Here is a 21,633-nt window from a genome sequence, read left to right on the forward strand (position 1 = left end):
GAGCAGTATGGGTGCTGACTGCCTCCTGATCCTCCTGCTTCTCTGGGTCACATGTCTCCATTCCTCTGTTTCTTCAGATGCACTTCGAATTTCTTCTCTTTCTGTAACATGAAGAGATAATTGTGCTCTGTCCAAGAACTCTTCACCTTCCTTAATGATCTTCAACGTAGCTAACCTCTCTTCGAGATTTTGCAACTTTTCCTCCAACAGGGACACAAGCTTGCATTTGTGGCATGTGAAGTTTGGCTTTTCCACTGGTAAGTCTGTGAACATGTAGCAAGAAATGCAGCTCACCAAATGGCTCCTGGCCTCTTCCATATTGAGATTTCTTAAAAACGATGAAAGATGAGCCAAAATTCGGCGCGCGGTTTTCCGATTTCCTCTTTTCAGCTGCAACGGCCAAAACCCAGTGATCGTTGAGCTCGCGGAGACTCTTCACTTATCCCAGAAGGCACTGGGAATATGCAAATGATCTCCTCAAGACTCTTCCCCTGGTTTATTCAACTTTAATCCATGTCAGCTGGCTGCAAGTGTGATTTAGGGTACACATAGCGATGCACCAGCGATCCCGACAACGATATGGATCGCTGTTGCATCGCTAAGTGGTCGCTAGTGAGCTGCCACACAGGCAGATCTCACCAGCAACATCGCAGGGGTCGGGGGTCGCTACTTACCTGTCAGACGAGGCGATCCTGACGTCCTCCGCCCGCGTCCACGCGTCGCTCGTCGTCACAGCAGGAAGCTGACGACGAGAAATGGTCCAGGACCTTCTCACGCGACCAGCGATAACCAGCGGTGGAGCTGGTCGGAGGTAAGTAACACATGTAGCGATATTGTTAGCAATATCGCTGCTAGGTCACAAAATCGGTGACTTTACAGCGATATTGCTAGCGATATCGCAGTGTGTAACGGGGGCTTTAGTTATTGCCAACACCTTTTATGTGCCACAGGTAAGTTACAGGTGATGTTAATTACACAAATTAGAGAAGCATCACATGATTTTTCGAACAGTGCCAATACTTTTGTCCACCCTTTTTTTATGTTTGGTGTGGAATTATATCCAATTTGGCTTTAGGACAATTCTTCTTGTGTTTTTTCATTTAAGACAAATTAAATGAAGATAATAATACCAAAGAATTTGTGTTTGCAATCATTTTCAGGAAGAAACTGAGTATTATCTGACAGAATTGCAGGGGTGTCAATACTTTTGGCCAAAACTGTATGCACACACACCCTGTTAATTGTATTACTGCAGCACATAATAATTAACAAAACCAAGGCAAAAATGCAGCAAGACCAAGGCTACTCAGTCTGAAAGTGTTATTTCAATGTATCAGTGATTGGCAAAAGTTGTGAAGAGAATGATCTGCATTGTATAAACCTGCATCAGTGTGATTCCTCTTGTTTCTATTTACTGACAGCAAGCAAAGACCATGAAAACTGTAAGGAACTGAAACTGTATTGAATATATATTATATATACACACATACACACGAGGGGCGCCTGAAGCCTGAAAACTTCGAGGCCCACCCATGAAATCTTTTTTGCATGGTCTTGTTTTGCAATGCAATATGGTATTTAGTTAGTTGAATGGTCTCATGAGCAATCTGGATTTATTTTGATTTTTTTTGTTTCCGTTACAGCATTTTAAAGTTGGGTCGCAAGGATGAAATATGGAAATGGAGAAGTTGGCAAAGTTCACACATCAGCTGCTGCAATTCACTCCTGTGGTTTCCAGCTGCTTCAGCACCCACCCTATTCCCCTGATTTGGCTCCCTCGGACTATCACCTATTCCCACAGATGAAAAAGCACCTTGGTGGAAGGTGGAATTGCAGCCATTGCAACAGCCGATGTGTGAACTTTGCTAACTTCTCCATTTCCATATTTCATCCTTGCGACCCAACTTTAAAATGCTGTAATGGAAACAAAAAAAATCAAAATAAATCCAGATTGCTCATGAGACCATTCAATTAACTAAATACCATATTGCATTGCAAAACAAGACCATGCAAAAAAGATTTCATGGGTGGGCCTCGAACTTTTCAGCCCCCCCCCCCCGAGTATATACACACGTACATACAGACGTGGTCAAAATTGTTGGTACCCCTTGTTTAATGACAGAAAAACCCACAATGGTCACAGAAATAACTTGAATCTGACAATCCGCCTTGGTCAGGTTTCGAAGCTACAGACAGCATGCAGCATAGCAAGTCATTCTCTGGGCAGATTATGGCTTAGGCCTGTTTCACACATCCGTTTGTGTCCATCAGTCAAAATCCACCGTTTTGCAAAAAAAAAACGGATCCGCCATTTTTCTTGGTGGATCCGTTTTTTTCCCCATTGAGTTGCATTACCGGCGGATCTTGACGAATGGCCATCTGTTGGATCCGTGTTTTTGCGGATCCGACAAAATTTTGATGTCCGAAAAATTCTCTCTCTCTCCTTCCCCAGGCAGCGGATCCGTTAAAATAACAGTCCGGTGCCAAACGTTGTGGTCAGTGTAGGAACGGATCCGTTATCCGCCATTTTAGCAGATTATGACTGACCAAAAAACTGATGTGTGAAACAGGCGAGAGAGAGAGAGAATTTTTCACCCGCCAGAACAGAGTTTAGGGTTAAATTTGCAGCTGAGTGAAGTCTTTCGGGCATGCACAGTGAGAAATGCGAATCCGGCCGCCCGAAAAAACACATGCTCCGTTCGGGCATGTCGGCGGTCGTCAAAATTTTGGCGGATCCGCAAAAAAACAGATCCAACGGATGGCCATCCGTCAAGATCCGCCGGTAATGCAACTCAATGGGAAAAAAAACGGATCCGCCAAGAAAAATGGCGGTTCCGTTTTTTTTTTTGCAAATCGGTGGATTTTGACTGATGGACACAAACGGATGTGTGAAACAGGCCTTAGCCATATTGATATTCCCTGTTCTGCCTCACTTTCTGAAGCACTGGGGATTACATACAGTGCTTGTAGCATTTCTGCTCTAATTAGGCTTTTAATCTACATTTCCTTAGTCAAGTAATTGACACCGGAGAGTATTTCAATATGCTTTCTGCTCGACATTGCTGTGCTCAAACATCAGACAGATGCCAGGCTTATCCTAATAGTCACCACACTTGTAAAATACATAATTTGGTTAAAAATTTCAGAAAATTTCCTTTTAAAACAAAAAATAGACATAGAAGCCTCTGAACCCCGAGTTGTCTCCTAGAATATTACCTTATTCACATCTGGTAACCGGCCCACACCTTTGCCCGTACACCACACCCAACAATATACTATTTTTACCTTGACGTGGTGAGCTGATTAATTTTGTCCTTCTATATCGCTCTAATATATTCAGCCATGTGTCCCATTTTAGCTTGATGCACGTGGCAGTATTACAGCTTTCCGTAGCCAGGAGTTGTAATACAGCACACGTTTGGCTGCACAGTCAGCATTACACACTACGCCTAAAGTGTCAAACCACTGCTAGGATAATATAGCGTAGGTAGGGTCTCAGCCTAATATCATGGCACCATATGGTGGCACAGAGTACAGCGTAGCTGCAGAAACTTCACAGGCTTCTGTACTGGCTCCCCTTCCACTGCGCTGTGTGCATGATGATAATGTCTTACAGGTCAACTACATAGGTTAAGATCAGCCATAAAAGTGTCTTTAAAAGTCACCATGCTAAAATCCCCCGAGTCGGCCTTTCCTGACACGCTGGAAAAATCGAATATTCAGTTGTTTTTTTTTAATTACTGTATTTTACGGACTATAAAAAAATGTGGAGGAAAATCGGGTGTGCGTCTTATAGTCCGGATGTACACCTCAGGAGCAGCGGGTCACAGGAGGCTGGAGTCGGGGGCTGCAGCTAACTCCTGTTCCCACTGCTAAAGAGAAATGAATATTCACTGCATTCCATGCCCATGGGCGTGGAGGTCAATGAATATTCTTTTCTCTTTAACAATAGTATCTTGGTATGATTTCCCCCCACCCCCCATCCTGGTATGCATGGCTCCATCAAAAAAACATTTAAAAAACCACAACCATTACACTTACTACCTGGAACTCCCTCGCAGCGTCCTACTCCGTTGCCAGCAATTGCTTTATGCTTGTAAGCAGCGCATGGCAGGGAGGGACATCATGCGCTGCTCACAAGCAGGGCACAGCTGCCAGAATACTCGCCGGAACTGTGCACGCAGAGAGCAGTGAGTATTCATTGCTCTTCAGTAGCGCAGTGTCAGCCACCGCGGCTTCCTGCTGCTGCCGGCAGTCACGTGTGCCACGTGACTACCGACAGCAGCAGGAAGCCACGGTGGCTGACACTGTGTGCGCTACTGATGTTCTGGCGAGTATTCCGGCAGCTATGCTCTGCTTGTGAGCAGCGCATGATGTCCCTGCCATGCGCTGCTTACAAGCATAAAGCAATTGCTGGCACCAGAACAAGACACTGCGATGGAGCGCAGGAAGATAAGTGCAATGGTTTTTGTTTTTTTTTTATGTTTCTGATGGGGCCATGCATACCAGGACTGGGATGGGGTCAATCATACCAGGATAAGGATGGGGTCATGCATACCAGGATAAGGATGGGACCATGCATACCATGACTGGGATGGGGCCAATCATACCAGGATAAGGATGGGACCATGCATACCATGACTGGGATGGGGCCAATCATACCAGGATAAGGATGGGGTCATGCATACAAGGGGTCAATCATATCAGAATAGGGATGGGGCCATGCATACTAGGAAGAGATGGGGGCCATGCATATTAGGATGGGGATGGGGCCATGCATATACCAGGATAGGGATGGGGCCATGCATATACCAGGATAGGGATGGGGCCATGCATATACCAGGATAGGGATGGGGCCATGCATATACCAGGATAGGGATGGGGCCATGCATATACCAGGATAGGGATGAGGGCGATCATTTCTGCCAGGATAGGAATTAGGGATCCATGCATACGAGGATAGGGATGAGGGGGCCATGCATACCAGAGTAGGGATGAGGGGGCCATGTGTACCAGGATGGGGATGAGGGGGACCATATATACCAGGATAGGGGATATTAAGTAGAGAATTGACCACATTTTTTGCTTAAATTGTTTTCCCTTAATTTCCTCCTCTAAAGCGCGCGTTTTATCGTCCAGTGCTTCTTATAGTCCGAAAAGTACGGTACGTCCTTTCCTGGCAAAGCTAGTTGAAACTTGTCACCTCTTGTATTACAATGCTGAATGGGAATTGTGTAGAATGGTGCACAAACATGGGAAACAACGACTTATAAGTGCTTACAGGGGCCTGAAAAACTGGGTCATTAACCCTTAGAAGATCCTGTCTCACATGTGCTGCCTGTGACCTAAAAGAGCTCCAGGAGGATAAAGATAATTCTGTGAAAGGCAGAAGTGAATGTCCTGTAATGTTAGAAGCAGATTATATGTTACATGCAGCTGCAGATCTCAGTATAATGCACTGGCTATGGCCCTGGAGTATTGAGCAATAAGGACCCGGCCATCACATCCTGACCTCCCTGGATACATTTCAATTTAACCCCTTTTAATCCCCCACAGCTAGGAGATTCTACCATCAATATATTGTAATTATCCCTTTTTTTGCCTGTTGGATCTATTCTTACCCTGATAATAGGCAGTGCCAGGCTCTATTGGCAGCTGCTTATCTTCTTTTAAAATGGACATGAGCATTTGGCTATTTAAGTTTTACAGGAATAATAATAATAAAAAAAAAAAAAAAAAAAAAAATCGCTGCTTTGGTCCAAGACAGCGCCACTCTCGTCTACTGGACGTGTTGGATATTACAATACAGGAAAGATATATATCTTTGTACAGTGTTAGCCAGTAGATAGAAGAATATTCAGAATTGAGAGTCCTCAGTGGTTGATACTTTTAATGGCTAACTGAAAAGATGGTAACACATTGCAAGCTTTCCAGACTACTCAGGTCTCTTCATCAGGCTAGGCTAATACAAAATCTGAAGTCACATATTTATACACAAGACAGCACAGACATTCATGACACAGATGAGAATCATTGCTGAACTAAAATATCAATGGCCCTTCAGTTATTAGGCAGCAGGGTGGGTGAGGGGCTCTGAATTTAGATTAAGGTAAATTAACACTGACCATAGAGAATTATCAAAAAATGTTTACCATCAGCTAATGTTAGTAGGGGGGAAGATATACAGCTACAAACTAACCCTGACACCACCTATGTGTCAAACAGGAGGTGCTGGAGAAGGGCATTGATGGTGGGCATGTTACATGGGTGTTGGGAATCAATGATAAGGGAAGCTATGCAGATGTACACTGGTCAGAATGGAGCCACTGCCCGAGATGACAGCAAACCTAGTTACACCTCAGAGATGCCCATTACAGGTCATCAGTCAGACCCCTATGGGTTGTGTAACTTGTCAAGATCCCCTCCAAAAAAAAAGTGTCTATGGTCAGGTAGAAGCAGAAAAGCGGAAAGAGGCGAGTTAGATTTAGGTTTGGTTTCTTTTTTGGAGAAGACGCCGTGCCTCCTTCCCATCACTGATTGAGAGCCCCCGTAACATCTCAGAATGGAAAATTTCAGAGAGCATCCTAAATCCTGACTTCTAATGATGGGGCTGAAAGCTCCTCTGTTGTCAATTCAGGGGAAAAAAAAACATCTAAAAAGAAATTGGCTGAGATAAGGACTGGGCAGGCCAGCGTCATAGTACATAGGGTCCGAGAACATCAGAAATGCGGCTCACAAAAAGCCAGGGATGGCTCGCATGAATACAGAAGAGCCGAGGGTATTGTAAGGAGGTAACAATATACACGGAGCCAAGGCTACGCACTGAAGGTAAATGTGGGTACTCTGTGCTAAGTGCAGAGGAGACAAGACATGATTCATTAAGTAGAGAAGCCATACCTACATCTATTAAAGGAAAATCCAATCACAGCTCTGCAGAAGAAAAGCTGAAATCTCTCTGCATCACCTGCTTGTTCAGTGTCTGCATAGTTCACACTGATGAACTGTATTCTGAGACATCCGATGTAGGAAACAATGCCACTGTTACCCGGGTATTATGAGGGCTCAGGAACATAAAGCTTGCTGACAGTTTTCAACATCAAAGAGAATGATGAGTGCAGCTCTGGAGTATAATACAGGATGTAACACAGGATCAGTACAGGATAAGTAATGTAATGTATGTACACAGTGACCCAACCAGCAGAATAGTGAGTGCAGCTCTGCAGTATAATACAGGATGTAACTCAGGATCAGTACAGGATAAGTAATGTAATGCATGTACACAGTGACTCCACCAGCAGAATAGTGAGTGCAGCTCTGGAGTATAATACAGGATGTAACTCAGGATCAGTACAGGATAAGTAATGTAATGTATGTACACAGTGACTCCACCAGCAGAATAGTGAGTGCAGCTCTGGAGTATAATACAGGATGTAACTCAGGATCACTACAGGATAAGTAATGTAATGTATGTACACAGTGACTGCACCAGCAGAATAGTGAGTGCAGCTCTGGAGTATAATACAGGATGTAACTCAGGATCAGTACAGGATAAGTAATGTAATGTATGTACACAGTGACTGCACCAGCAGAATAGTGAGTGCAGCTCTGGAGTATAATACAGGATGTAACTCAGGATCAATTCAGGATAAGTAATGTAATGTATGTACACAGTGACTGCACCAGTAGAATAGTGAGTGCAGCTCTGGAGTATAATACAGGATGTAACTCAGGATCAGTACAGGATAAGTAATGTAATGCATGTACACAGTGACTCCACCAGCAGAATAGTGAATACCATCCAAAGTGTACTCCCAACTACAGAGTAGCAGCACAAAGGCAGCAACTCCACCAATAGCAGAGACTGAACAATACTGGAAGAACATATGGGAAAAAGAAAAAACAAACAACACCAGCGCAATGTGGCTGCAAGATCTGAGAATGAAACAGCATCCACCTAGAGCAAGAAGCAGCCACCATTACAGAAGCAGACATCCAACACCAGGTCAAGACATGAAGAGCTGGACAGTACCTGGCCCAGACATGATTCACACCTACTGGCTAAAGAAATTAACAGGGTACATGAAAGCATGGAAAAGCAGATAAACCAACTGCTAGAAGCAGGCCACCAACCAGCCTGGCTAACACAAGGGAGAACAGTGCTGATCATGAAGGATCCTCACAAAGCAACAGTTCCATCCAACTACTGCCCAATAACCTGCCTTACAACAACATGGGAACTCCTGTCAGATATCATAGCCACCAAGCTACAGAACCATATGAACCAGTGCATGAATCCAGCTCAGAAAGGCATATTAGATAGATCAGTCGCTCAAGACTCAAGATCCAGACAGACAGGGCTCAGCACAGCCTGGATTGACTACAGGAAAGCCTATGACTCAATGCCACACACATGGATCTGTGAATGCTTGGCTCTCTAGAATGTCAACAGAAAATTAAGAACCTTCCTCAGAAACTCAATGGGGCTATGGAGAACAACACTGGAAGTGAACGCAAGACCACTAGCACAAGTGACCATCAAATGCAGCATATACAGTGCCTACAAGTAGTATTCAACCCCCAGCAGATTTAGCAGGTTTACACATTCGGAATTAACTTGGCATTGTGACATTTGGACTGTAGATCAGCCTGGAAGTGTGAAATGCACTGCAGCAAAAAAGAATGTTATTTCTTTGTTTAATTTTTTTTTAAATTGTGAAAAGTTTATTCAGAGGGTCATTTATTATTCAACCCCTCAAACCACCAGAATTCTGTTTGGTTCCCCTAAAGTATTAAGAAGTATTTCAGGCACAAAGAACAATGAGCTTCACATGTTTGGATTAATTATCTCTTTTTCCAGCCTTTTCTGACTATTTAAGACCCTCCCCAAACTTGTGAACAGCACTCATACATGGTCAACATGGGAAAGACAAAGGAGCATTCCAAGGCCGTCAGAGACAAGATCGTGGAGGGTCATAAGGCTGGCAAGGGGTACAAAACCCTTTCCAAGGAGTTGGGCCTACCTGTCTCCACTGTTGGGAGCATCATCCGGAAGTGGAAGGCTTATGGAACTACTGTTAGCCTTCCACGGCCTGGACAGCCTTTGAAAGTTTCCTCCCGTGCCGAGGCCAGGCTTGTCCGAAGAGTCAAGGCTAACCCAAGGACAACAAGGAAGGAGCTCCGGGAAGATCTCATGGCAGTGGGGACATTGGTTTCAGTCAATATCATAAGTAACGTACTCCACCGCAATGGTCTCCGTTCCAGACGAGCCCGTAAGGTACCTTTACTTTCAAAGCGTCATGTCAAGGCTCGTCTACAGTTTGCTCATGATCACTTGGAGGAATCTGAGACAGACTGGTTCAAGGTTCTCTGGTCTGATGAGACCAAGATTGAGATCTTTGGTGCCAACCACACACGTGACATTTGGAGACTGGATGGCACTGCATACGACCCCAAGAATACCATCCCTACAGTCAAGCATGGTGGTGGCAGCATCATGCTGTGGGGCTGTTTCTCAGCCAAGGGGCCTGGCCATCTGGTCCGCATCCATGGGAAGATGGATAGCATGGCCTACCTGGAGATTTTGGCCAAGAACCTCCGCTCCTCCATCAAGGATCTTAAGATGGGTCGTCATTTCATCTTCCAACAAGACAACGACCCAAAACACACAGCCAAGAAAACCAAGGCCTGGTTCAAGAGGCAAAAAATCAAGGTGTTGGAGTGGCCTAGTCAGTCTCCTGACCTTAACCCAATTGAAAACTTGTGGAAGGAGCTCAAGATTAAAGTCCACATGAGACACCCAAAGAACCTAGATAACTTGGAGAAGATCTGCATGGAGGAGTGGGCCAAGATAACTCCAGAGACCTGTGCCGGCCTGATCAGGTCTTATAAAAGACGATTATTAGCTGTAATTGCAAACAAGGGTTATTCCACAAAATATTAAACCTAGGGGTTGAATAATAATTGACCCACACTTTTATGTTTAAAATTTATTAAAATTTAACTGAGCAACATAACTTTTTGGTTTGTAAGATTTATGCATCTGTTAATAAATCCAGCTCTTGTGTGAAGTTTGAAGGCTCTAACTTATTTGCATCTTATCAAACCTTCTAAATCTGCAGGGGGTTGAATACTACTTGTAGGCACTGTACCAAGGTGATGCACTGTCCCCCCCCATTGCTGTTCTGCATAGGCTTGAACCCACTCAGTCAGATAATTACAGTGTCTGGCTATGAATACAAGTTCAAGAGTGGAATCACCATCAGCCACCTCCTCTACATGGATGATATCAAGCTGTATGTGAAAAACGAACGAGACATTGATTCACTGATCCACTCTGACAAGGATCTAAAGTGAAGATATCGGGATATCCTTTGGACTGGAGAAGTGCGGCCGGCTGGTAATAAAGAAAGGCAAGGTAGTCAAGACCGATGGAGTGGAATTACCAGCAGGGCACATAGCAGATGTACAGACATGCTACATGTACTTCGGCATCCCACAGGGATACGGTAACCATGATGAGGAGGCAAGAAAAGCAGCAACATCCAAATATCATCAAAGGGTAAGACAGGTCCTGAAGAGTCAGCTCAATGGGAAGAATAAAATCCGCCACATCAATACATATGCCCTGAAAGTTATCAGATACCCTGCTGGCACAGTGTGCTGGCCAAAAGAAGAGATGGAAGCTGCAGATGTGAAGACACCAAAGCTCCTCACAATGCATGGAGGTCTCCACAAGTCTAGCACCCAAAGATTGTATACCAACAGAAAGGAGGGTGGTCGAGGCTTGATAAGCATCCAAGCCACCATCGCGGATGAAACAAGGAGTATCCACGAATATATCAGAAAAATGGCACCAAAAGATGAGATGCTGAGAGAATGACTAAGGCAGCAACAACAACAGATCTGGAAGAAAGACCAGGAACATGAAGCGCCATGGCAAGACAAGCCGCTGCATGGGATGTACCATCGACAGATAATGGAGGTGGCTGACATGGAGAAATCCTACCAATGCTGGAGAAAGCTGGACTCCGAGACAGCACAGAGGCACTAATCACAGCGGCACAAGAGCAAGCACTAAGTACCAGATCCATATAAGCAGGAATCTATCCCACAAGACAAGACCCAAGGTGCAGGCTATGCAAAGAAACCTCAGAAACAGTCCAACACATAGTGGCAGGATGCAAAATGCAAGCAGGAACAGCAGTTACCGAACGCCACAACCAAGTAACGGGAATTGTATACAGGAACAGCTGTGCAGCATATGGGCTAAGCCCCCCTAAGTCCTAAAAAAAAATTCAAAACGCCAGAATTACGTTTTTTTGGTCGCCAAGACATTGCATTAAAATGAAATAACGGGCGATCAAAAGAACGTATGTGAACAAAAGTGGCATCATTAAAAATGTCAACCCGGCACGGAAAAAATAAGCCCTCACCCGACCCCAGATCATGAAAAGTGGATACGCTACAGGTCTCGGAAAATTGCGCAATTTTTTTTTTTTTTTAAGCAAACTTTGGAATTTTTTTTCACCACTTAGATAAAAGAGGACATAGACATGTTTGGTGTCTATGAACTCGTACTGACCTGGTGAATCAGAATGGCAGGTCAGAGTTAGCATCTAGTGAACCTAGCAAAAAAGCCAAGTAAAAAACAAGTGTGGGATTGCACTTTTTTTTTGCAATTTCACCGCACTTGGAATTTTTTTCCCGTTTTCGAGCACACGACATGGTAAAACCAATGGTGTCATTTAAAAGTACAACTCGCCCCACAAAAAATAAGCCCTCACATGGCCATATAGACGGAAAAATAAAAAAGTTATGGCTCTGGAAAGAAGGGGAGGGAAAAATGAAAATGCAAAACCAAAAATACCCCTTGTCATTAAGGGGTTAAACAAAACAATTCAGATGCAGTTGAAGTTCAGACTTTCAGCTTTCATTTGAGCGTATCCACATTAAAATTGGATGAAGGGTTTAGGAGTTTCAGCTCCTTAACATCTGCCACCCTGTTTTTAAAGGGACCAAAAGTAATTGGACAGATTAAATAATTGTAAATAAAATGTTCATTTCTAGTACTTGGTTGAAAACCCTTTGTTGGCAATGACTGCCTGAAGTCTTGACCTCATGGACATCACCAGACGCTGTGTTTCCTCCTTTTTGATGCTCTGACAGGCCTTCACTGCGGTGGTTTTCAGTTGCTGTTTGTTTGTGGGCCTTTCTATCTGAAGTTTAGTCTTTAACAAGTGAAAAGCATGCTCAATTGAGTTATCAGGTGACTGACTTGGCCATTCAAGAATATTCCACTTCTTTGCTTTAATAAACTCCTGGGTTGCTTTGGCTTTATGTTTTGGGTCATTGTCCATCTGTAGTATGAAACGACGACCAATCAGTTTGGCTGCATTTGGCTGGATCTGAGCACACAGTATGGCTCTGAATACCTCAGAATTCATTCGGCTGCTTCTGTCCTGTGGCACATCATCAATAAACACTAGTGACCCAGTGCCACTGGTTGCCATGGATGCCCAAGCCATCATACTGCCACCGCCATGCTTTACAGATGATGTGGTATGCTTTGGATCATGAGCTGTACCACACCTTCGCCATACTTTTCTCCTTCCATCATTCTGGTAGAGGTTGATCTTCGTTTCATTTGTCCAAAGAATGTTCTTCCAGAACTGTGCTGGCTTTTTTATATGTTTTTTTTTTAGCAAAGTCCAGTCTAGCCTTTTGATTCTTGATGCTTATGAGTGGCTTGCACCGTGCAGTGAACCCTCTGAAACTCCTAAACCCTTCATCCAATTTTAATGTGGATACCCTCAAATGAAAGCTGAAAGTCTGAACTTCAACTGCATCTGAATTGTTTTAAAATTCATTTTGGTAATGTCTAGAACCAAAATTAGAAAAATGTTTACTCTGTCCAAATATATAGACCTAACTGTAAGAGCACGGCACAAAGGGTCACAGGTTACTTTCGTGAGAAGTCACAATTTGTCCATAAGGCTTCTGGTTCGAAGGATTAGGAAGGTTATGGACCCACTTTTTGTGCAGGGTTTACAATAAACCACCTCCTTTTGTACTTTTTTTTTATCTTTGTTGACCTTTCACTTTTTTACATGCATTCTGACACTTTCACCTAGTCCTGAGCAATTACTTAAAAGAACGTACAAATATGACAAAAATGTTTATCCTGGCCTTTACATCACAAGGGTGCGGTAGCTATAGTACATGGATGTGCCAAAAATGGAGGCAACGGATCTAGGCCTGTAGTCTGTTTTTTTCCTTTCTTTGCAGATTTCCTCATCTATTCCACCAAAAAATATATTTTTCTCAATTTCTGTTAACAATAATGAGCAAACAAGAAATGTGTTGCTCATTTAGCACAGCCAATGGATGCATGTTCTGGGATGTTCCCGAGTCTGGTCGGTGCCGAACTATCAAATATTCTGTATTATCAGACGAATGGTCAGAAAAATATACCAAACTCATATCGAGGGAGTAATCCCAAAACAAGTGTTCATGGCAGCGGAAATGCTGTATTATATGATGTTCATTGCTTATCCCCTGTCCGCTGACTAAGAGGAAGGTCCAGAGAGTGTGTCTGATGGGGTCAAAATGAGCCAGAAGGTTCTGTGAGGGTCCAATAACTCAGAATTTCTGGTAATAGTTCACAGAGGTGCTAAACTAATGTCACTTTGCATTAAGGATCGTTTGTCCTCTGGACCTATTAGAAGGAGAAAAATCCCTTCCAGGGGTCCATAAATGCAAGCTATCAGCTATCCCCAATATAGGTAATAAGCTGTTCACTGGGGGACCTCCTTCCGATCCAGAGAGAAGGAATGGTGGCATGCACATGGGATCATCGCTCCATTCATGGGACACTCCAGATCCCAGTTCTTGGAATCAGTGGGACCCTCGGCAATTATCCTGTTGATAGGCGATAAATGACATTTATGCTACAACCCCCATTACCTTTCTCATCAATGTGGTTGGTTTTGTGCGGCAGCTTATCAGTCAAGATCTTCAGTAAAGAATCATTTCCAGGAAAGAACGCAAATAACACCCTGAATCGCGCGGTATGGAGCAGACGTCTGGTGAGGCCGGGCAGGTCTCACACGTGGAGTGGCTGGTGACACCAGGGACGGCATTTTATGTTATCACTCAAACAGGTTTCCCCAGATTACAGGTACTGAGTGACTCATTATAGAGTGAGAGTGACTAGTCATTCTGCAATAAAGGCGAGGACTCCACGTACCGCTGTCATATCACAACACGTATGCGCTGGATGAGGTCTTAGGACGCCATCTTGAACTAGACATCAATAGAAATCTGTGGAGTTCTGCCCCCTGGGCACCTTAACAGTCATCAGAACTAAAAGGCAGCAGGGACTAATGAAACCCCATGGTCCCCTTAGTAGTTCTTCCCAAATGAGCAAATGCATTGACATATCTTAGTTTTGTGCTAGAAATAAAAGTAGAGGAGATTCACAACTCATAAATATCAATCTTCACCTTTTATCACCATGTGTATAGATCCTAAAATATGTACAGATTTGTTTCCCAATATGTCTGTATAGTAGTCAGAACTTTTATTTTTGTGTTACAGGTCTTTAATTCCCAATAAAGATAAAATTCTGGTTGCTTGAAGTTTTTGCATTCGGTTTTCTATATTAACATAAGCTCCCCCTAGTGGTGGCTAAAGGCTGCCACAATTTTAACACTTAAGTCTAAGCAGAGGATTTGGAGCTTTGCATTAGAAACTCCGTTCCAATTTTTGACCTAAAAGCTATACATGTTAGAAGCGGTACTTTCAGTAGAAGTTTCCAAAATAATGTACCGACTTCAAAAGAGTGGATAAAAATTTGGACCCATAAAATATGCCATAAATGTATTGTCTATCAATATGCTGCTAATATTTGTAGAAAGAGCCATTCAAAGGGTTTGCATGAAGTATGGAAGTTATAATATATCCAAGGCATGCACGCCGCCGCTCAATTCATCCTCCTGCCATTTCCAGAGGGAAAGTGGATTAGATCGGGAAGTTATTCTCTATCCTAAGCGCAGTATATACTGTACTATCACGATAGCTCCGCCACTGTGAACTATATCCATTTGCCCGAGATGTCAAGTGCTCGTTATTATAGGATTATGCAGATGCCCCCTGTCCTCATGTGATTAAGGTCACAAAAGCAGCACAGGGTTGCTCTTACACCCCACCATCAATCGTCCTTCAGGACACTTTCCAGTGAAGCCAGTAAAATATATGGCTGATAACAGAGAACAAAAGATTGAAGTGAACCTCATGATTATGGAAAATCAACTAGTCTCATGTATTTTACTTATTAACATCCACATACATTCTTCAATCGGTCAAGAGTCAAAACTTAACACAAACTTATATGTGAATAAAAGCAGCAGAATCTCAGAATAAAGTATGGAGCAAATGGAAAATTAATAAAAAGTACCTGCAAAGTCTGAGGAAGAAAGGCTGCGGAGCAGGACGCGGCCGAGTCTGCGTCTGGCCTGTACACTGCAGCCAGTCCGGCTCTGCGTCTTCAGGTGATCTGCATAGAATGTGGAGGATCAGGAGCGGTCGGACAGGTGGAGCAGGTATGTGCTGCGTCTAAGGAAAGCAACTGCCTGGCAACTCGGCATTGTAGCCCTATAGCAACTGGCAATAGGAAAGTCAGCTTGTCACTTGTCAAATAGCCTTTGCAAACCAAGGACTTCCAAGGAATTTGGACGCTGTCCCTTTAAAACTCCCCAAACGCTCTCTATCGGTTCCAATTAAAACGTGAGCCAATGCGCCTCTGCCATGTTCTTTGGTTTGTGTTCATTCCCCGGTATTACCAGTCGGATTATGTTTTAATTTATTTTCTGCATTATTCTAGCTGCAGCCCATATCTAGAGAGAAGTTTGGAAACATCCCAATAAGGATATGTTTTGTGCACGAGTAGAAAAACATGACTGCTTTCCTCTGAAAACAGCGCTACACCTGGCCGCAGGTTGTTTCCAGTATTGCAGTTCAGCCCCATTTCTCTTTAAATGAGCAGAGTAACAATACTACATCCGAATCAAGTGCGACACATACGTCTTCTGGGTGGCAATTACATCTCCAATGATTTCCTGGTCAACTGCCCCCCCCCCCCCCCCCCAAGTGTCCTGAAGAAGTGACCACCTCAAGAATTGGAACTGGCTAAGGGAACAAAGAAAGTGCAATAGGGCGTGATCCAGAGTAGGGCAGTGATAAGAGGCGGCTCCGCTCACCTAGTGGTGTTGCGTGAGACACAAAACAAGGTCCCAGCTGTGGCAGCTCCACTGGTTGACTTATCATGTGGGCAGTTCGGATATAGCGGTGACCTGAGCTGCTGGTGCGTATCCGATCAAGGAATCAGAAAACAGTATTGGTGGCGCGGTTTGTTCCTTACACGTTTCAAAGTATTCCAACTTCTTCAGGAGACCCAAAGAGATACCGTACTTGTGGTTGTCCTGAAGAAGTTGGAATACTTTGAAACGATACTTTTGCCTGATTCTGACTCCTTGATCAGATACCCATCAGCAGCGGTGCAGGTCACCCGCTATCTCCAAACCACCCACACCTCAAAATTGGCAAGACCTCGGTTCTAGTGGAGAAGAGATACCAGGGTAAATGCACCCAATATTGCCAGGAGCAATCATGGAAATCAAGAGATGCCCCTTCCTCTGCAATCTCAGCTATTCAAGGTGCCCCCTTGTAATCATCTTATCGAGCCAATTAACGGCCTTTATAGTGACTCAATGCCGATTATCCTCTGCAAACACCAGATGTAAATAACATGTGTAATAATTAACCACGCCGAGGAGACACCGCACAGTTAGACTTTGTCACGGTGCCGCTCGGTGCACACTTTGGCGGCCTGTGTGGTTATTGTTGGATGAGCGCCATAAATACTGAAGCCACTAACAGCGGTAGTATAAATATGAGCGGCGTGAAGTCTTCTCCAACTCGGTGCCATCATCTCTAACTTGTGTCCTACACCTGAAAGGCTCACACTGGATTTCACCCACAATAAGCCAGGCTATGAAATGTGTAGTAAGAGCAAGACATGATGGATGGATGGGAATAGAGCGCAATGCTATTTCCAAGGTTGTATGTAAAGGCCACATGTATGCCATGAAGGGATGTCACCCAGCTTCTTAAAACGGCCAGAATGGCTAATTAGAGAGATGGTTGGATAGAAGCAGGTAACGCTGGGTCACTACCTGCGGAGCTGTGATAGCAGGTGCCTTTCCCGTCTGCGGTTCGTCAGACATTGAATCAAATTTTTGATAAAAGCAGGATGAGTTGTACCATTAGGAAAACTCATTCCCACTTCTTCTAGACATGATGGAGTTTGGGAGGTAGTCTTGCAAAATTGGAAGAATTACTATATGGTGGCATATATGTATTACAGTACACACTTGTTTTTTAAAAAAAATAAATTTTAGTAGACAAATTAAAGGGGATGTTCAAGGAGCTAAAAAGTAATTTGGATCTTTTGCCAATAGAAATGACGTCAACTTGCTCAACTACGGTACTTTAAATTTGAAATCTGCACCAATGTCCTGATTTTAAACCCCTTTTAAAGCATCCCTTCTTGTGATGGTCCCACAGCATCAGGAAGTAACAAACCCTTTTGCCCTACTGTTTTAGCATGTGATGGAGGGGGCTGGTTGTCTGGCTGAGTCCATTGCCTTCTCCATTATGAATGATGTATAAACAGAAGGGGGCTGGCTGAGCTAATAAACTGAACCTGACTTCCAGGCCCCTTTACCGCATACCAAAACACAGTTGAGTTAAAAGAAGAGTGGAAGCAGAACGAGAGCCTACAGGAGGGAGTCTAACGTCTGGAAACAGGTGACAGTTTCACAATTTGATATTTCAATCTTTAACAAATAAAAATTAACAATACCAGTTTTTGTATTGAAGAGCTTTCCCAAGACTGCATTTGGGTCCTGCAGCTCAGATCCTATTGAGATGAATGTGATTCGAAAAGTGAGTGGCAGCCATGTAAGCGTCCGTACTTGGGGACTTATTCTCTATGGATTTTTCAGCCTTTGCGTTACAACAGATTGAAAATAGTCTCCGCAGATCATTTTACGCAGCAAATTTTGTTCGCAGAGAGTCTGACATTTGGCTAAATATCTTGGCCACTGTTGTATTGGGCTGTGGATTTTCCATCCATAAAATGGCAGCATATTCACTACGTGAGAACATATCCAATAGCTTCAATTCCCCAGCTGTGCCACTGCTGACAGAAAGATAAAATGATGCGCTAAACCCATCAGTCATGGCATTATGATGTGCTAAAACGGCACACCCAATGTGCGAGGAAAAGACAAGGTGCCAGTGGGTCTTGTCCGATTCACTTATTTCTACTCTCATCCACTGGAATTGTGCCGAAGCCGAGGACCATCTCGGCCAAGGACAGGTCACGACAAATTAAGAGAGACGTACTTGCACAATTTGAGTCAGACAACTTTTTCCCAGCCAAGGGTCTATGCAAAGATAAAAAATATATATATTCTTTCAAAAACAGTGCCACCTCTGTCCACAGACAGTTTGTGGTACTACAACTAAAGCAACATTTGCTCCATTGCTGCAATATCACACACAACCTATAGATAAGGGGGGTGCTATTCCTAAAAGTAAACAACCATGGTTTAGCCAGGCAGCCTTAGTAGCCATTCACTCTCAAGGGCTGTGTGTGATGCAAGTCATGGCAAGGATCCCAAGTAATACAGTGACAGTCATAAGTCAGAGGCCAGCAGACAAGTAAAAGTATGGTGGACATTACTGTGCTAATCAGAATTCTGTTCTTACACAATAGCGATCGCCGATGATTGGCTGCAGCGGTCACGTGGCAAAATAATTGGCATAGCTGTGATTTCATCATTGGAAGTGCGGCATTGTGAGACGGTCAGGATCCATTGTGTTTATTTTCTATGGGACCCTGAGATTATGCAATGGTTGTTTTTTGGTGCAAGAACCCTTTAAGGCTTTTGCAACAAATATTTCCTGGAACTTGGGGGCACAGAGCTGGGGGTCTATCATTCTGGCGCTCATTAGCTGTTGAGGCACATAGTGTCCTCCCTGAGATGCATAGTCATAAAGCCAGAGGCTCGCTATAAATAAAAGCAGTCCTGCTGCATTGAAAAGCAATAATCGCCTTGGAATTTTTGCAATCTGACCTGCTCAACGTACAAATGTCAATTATATGTGAATCATTGCTCTTCCGGCCTTGTAAAACAGGCTGCGCAACTGCCATTGGCCCCCCCCGGGGCAAAGATTTATAGCTAATGTATGTGCACAGTATAACAAGTCACCGTGTGATTAAAATAACCAGCTATAAGTGTCACACACGGCACTGACAGCAGTATGGCACAGCCCAATGATGGGGAACCAGGGCACCAAAGCAGCCACGGCATCAGTCATCAACAGAGGCTGCAAGTGGCGTGGATCATAAGCAAAATTGTGGCTGACTCATCCAAGCTAGAAGGGTTAAAGCAGAATAACAGCTGTGTTGGCAAAACAAGTAGTACAACCACCATGTGACATCTTCATCCAGTGCAGTGCTAAAGTGCTTAGTCAACGTGATCATGTGGCGACCTAATGTGACCATCACATCCAATATACAGTATATCAGATTATTTAACTTGACCTAGAGTTACCTACTGTTTTACACTTCAGAGCTGAACTCCCAATTCTGCTGGCAGTCACTGTGTACATGCATTAAATATCCTGTCCTGACCCAGAGTTACATCCTGTATTATATCCCAGAGCTGCACTCACTATTCTGCTGGTGGAGTCACTGTGTACATACATTACTTTACTTATCCTGTACTGATCCTGAGTTACATCCTGTATTATACTCCAGAGCTGCACTCACTATTCTGCTGGTGCAGTCACTGTGTACATACATTACATTACTGATCCTGTACTGATCCTGAGTTACATCCTGTATTATACTCCAGAGGTGCACTCACTATTCTGCTGGTGGAATCACTGTGTACATACATTACATTACTGATCCTGAGTTACATCCTGTATTATACTCCAGAGCTGCACTCACTATTCTGCTGGTGGAGTCACTGTGTACATACATTACATCACTGATCCTGTACTGATCCTGAGTTACATCCTGTATTATACTCCAGAGGTGCACTCACTATTCTGCTGGTGGAATCACTGTGTACATACATTACATCACTGATCCTGTACTGATCCCGAGTTACCTCCTGTATTATACTCCAGAGCTGCACTCACTATTCTGCTGGTGGTATCACTGTGCATATACAGGTGCTTCTCACAAAATTAGAATATCATCAAAAAGTTAATTTCAGATCTTCAATACAAAAAGTGAATCTCATATATTATACACAGTCATTACACACAGAGTGATCTATTTCAAGTATTTCTGATAATGTTGATGATTATGGCTTACAGCCAATGAAAACCCAAAAGTCATTATCTCAATAAATTAGAATAATTATCAAGAAACACCTGCAAAGGCTTCCTAAGCATTTAAAAAGGTCCCTTAGTTTGTTTCAGTAGGCTCCACAATCATGGGGAAGACTGCTGACTTCACAGATGTCCAGAAGGCAGTCATTGACACACTCCACAAGGAGGGTAAGCCACAAAAGGTCATTGCTGAAGAAACAGGCTGTTCACAGAGTGCTGTATCCAAGCTTATTAATGGAAAGTTGAGTGGAAGGAAAAAGTGTGGTAGAAAAAGGTGCACAAGCAACAGGTATAACCGCAGTCTTGAAAGGATTGTTAAGAAAAGGCCATTCAAAAATTTTGGGGAAAATTCACAAGGAGTGGACTGCTGCTGGAGTCATTGCTTCAAGCGCCATCACACAGACGGATCCAGGACATGGGATACAGGTGTGGCCTTGTGTCAAGCCATTCATGACCAATAGACACTGCCAGAAGCGTCTTACCTGGGCCAAGGAGAAAAAGAACTGGACTGTTGCTCAGTTGTCCAAGGTGTTGTTTTCAGATAAAAGTAAATTTTGTATTTCAGTTGGAAATCAAGGTCCCAGAGTCTGGAGGAAGAGTGGAGAGGCCACAATCCAAGCTGCTGTAGGTCTAGTGTGAAGTTTCCACAATCAGTGATGATTTGGGGAGCCATGTCATCTGCTGGTGTAGGTCCACTGTGTTTTATCAAGACCAAAGTCAGAGCAGCCATCTACCAGGAAATTTTATAGCACTTCAAACTTCCCTCTGCTGACAAGCTTTATGGAGAAAGAAATTTCATTCTCCAGCAGGACTTGGCACCTGTCCACACTGCCAACAGTACCAATACCTGGTTTACACACAACAGTATCACTGTGCTTGATTGGCCAACCAAACTCGCCTGACCCCCATAGAGAATCTATGGGGTATTGTCAAGAGGAAGATGAGAGACACCAGACCCAACTATGCAGACGAGCTGAAGGCTGCTATCAAAGCAACCTGGGCTTCCATAACCCCTCAGCAGTGGCACAGGCTGATCGCCTCCATGCTACGCTGCATTGATGCAGTAACTGATGCAAAAGGAGCCCCGACCAAGTATTGAGTGCATTTACTGAACATAATGTCAGTAGGCCAACATTTCAGATTTTTAAAATAATTTTTTAAGCT

General features: G+C 43.7%; 1 protein-coding gene across 1 annotated transcript in view; it reads right to left on the reverse strand.

Annotated features, from left to right (window-relative positions):
- Window positions 1-15,576, reverse strand: part of OSBPL2 (oxysterol binding protein like 2) — a 71,801-nt gene extending 56,225 nt beyond the window's left edge. The window contains exon 1 of the mRNA XM_073580959.1: window positions 15,455-15,576. The gene's annotated coding sequence lies outside the window, so the exon portion shown is untranslated. The remainder of the gene's footprint in view (window positions 1-15,454) is intronic.
- Between the last annotated feature and the right edge of the window lie 6,057 nt (window positions 15,577-21,633).

Source organism: Dendrobates tinctorius, unplaced genomic scaffold (genome assembly GCF_039654945.1).
Source record: "Dendrobates tinctorius isolate UK_male_01 unplaced genomic scaffold, ASM3965494v1 ptg000065l, whole genome shotgun sequence".
NCBI classification, from domain to species: Eukaryota; Metazoa; Chordata; class Amphibia; order Anura; family Dendrobatidae; genus Dendrobates; species Dendrobates tinctorius.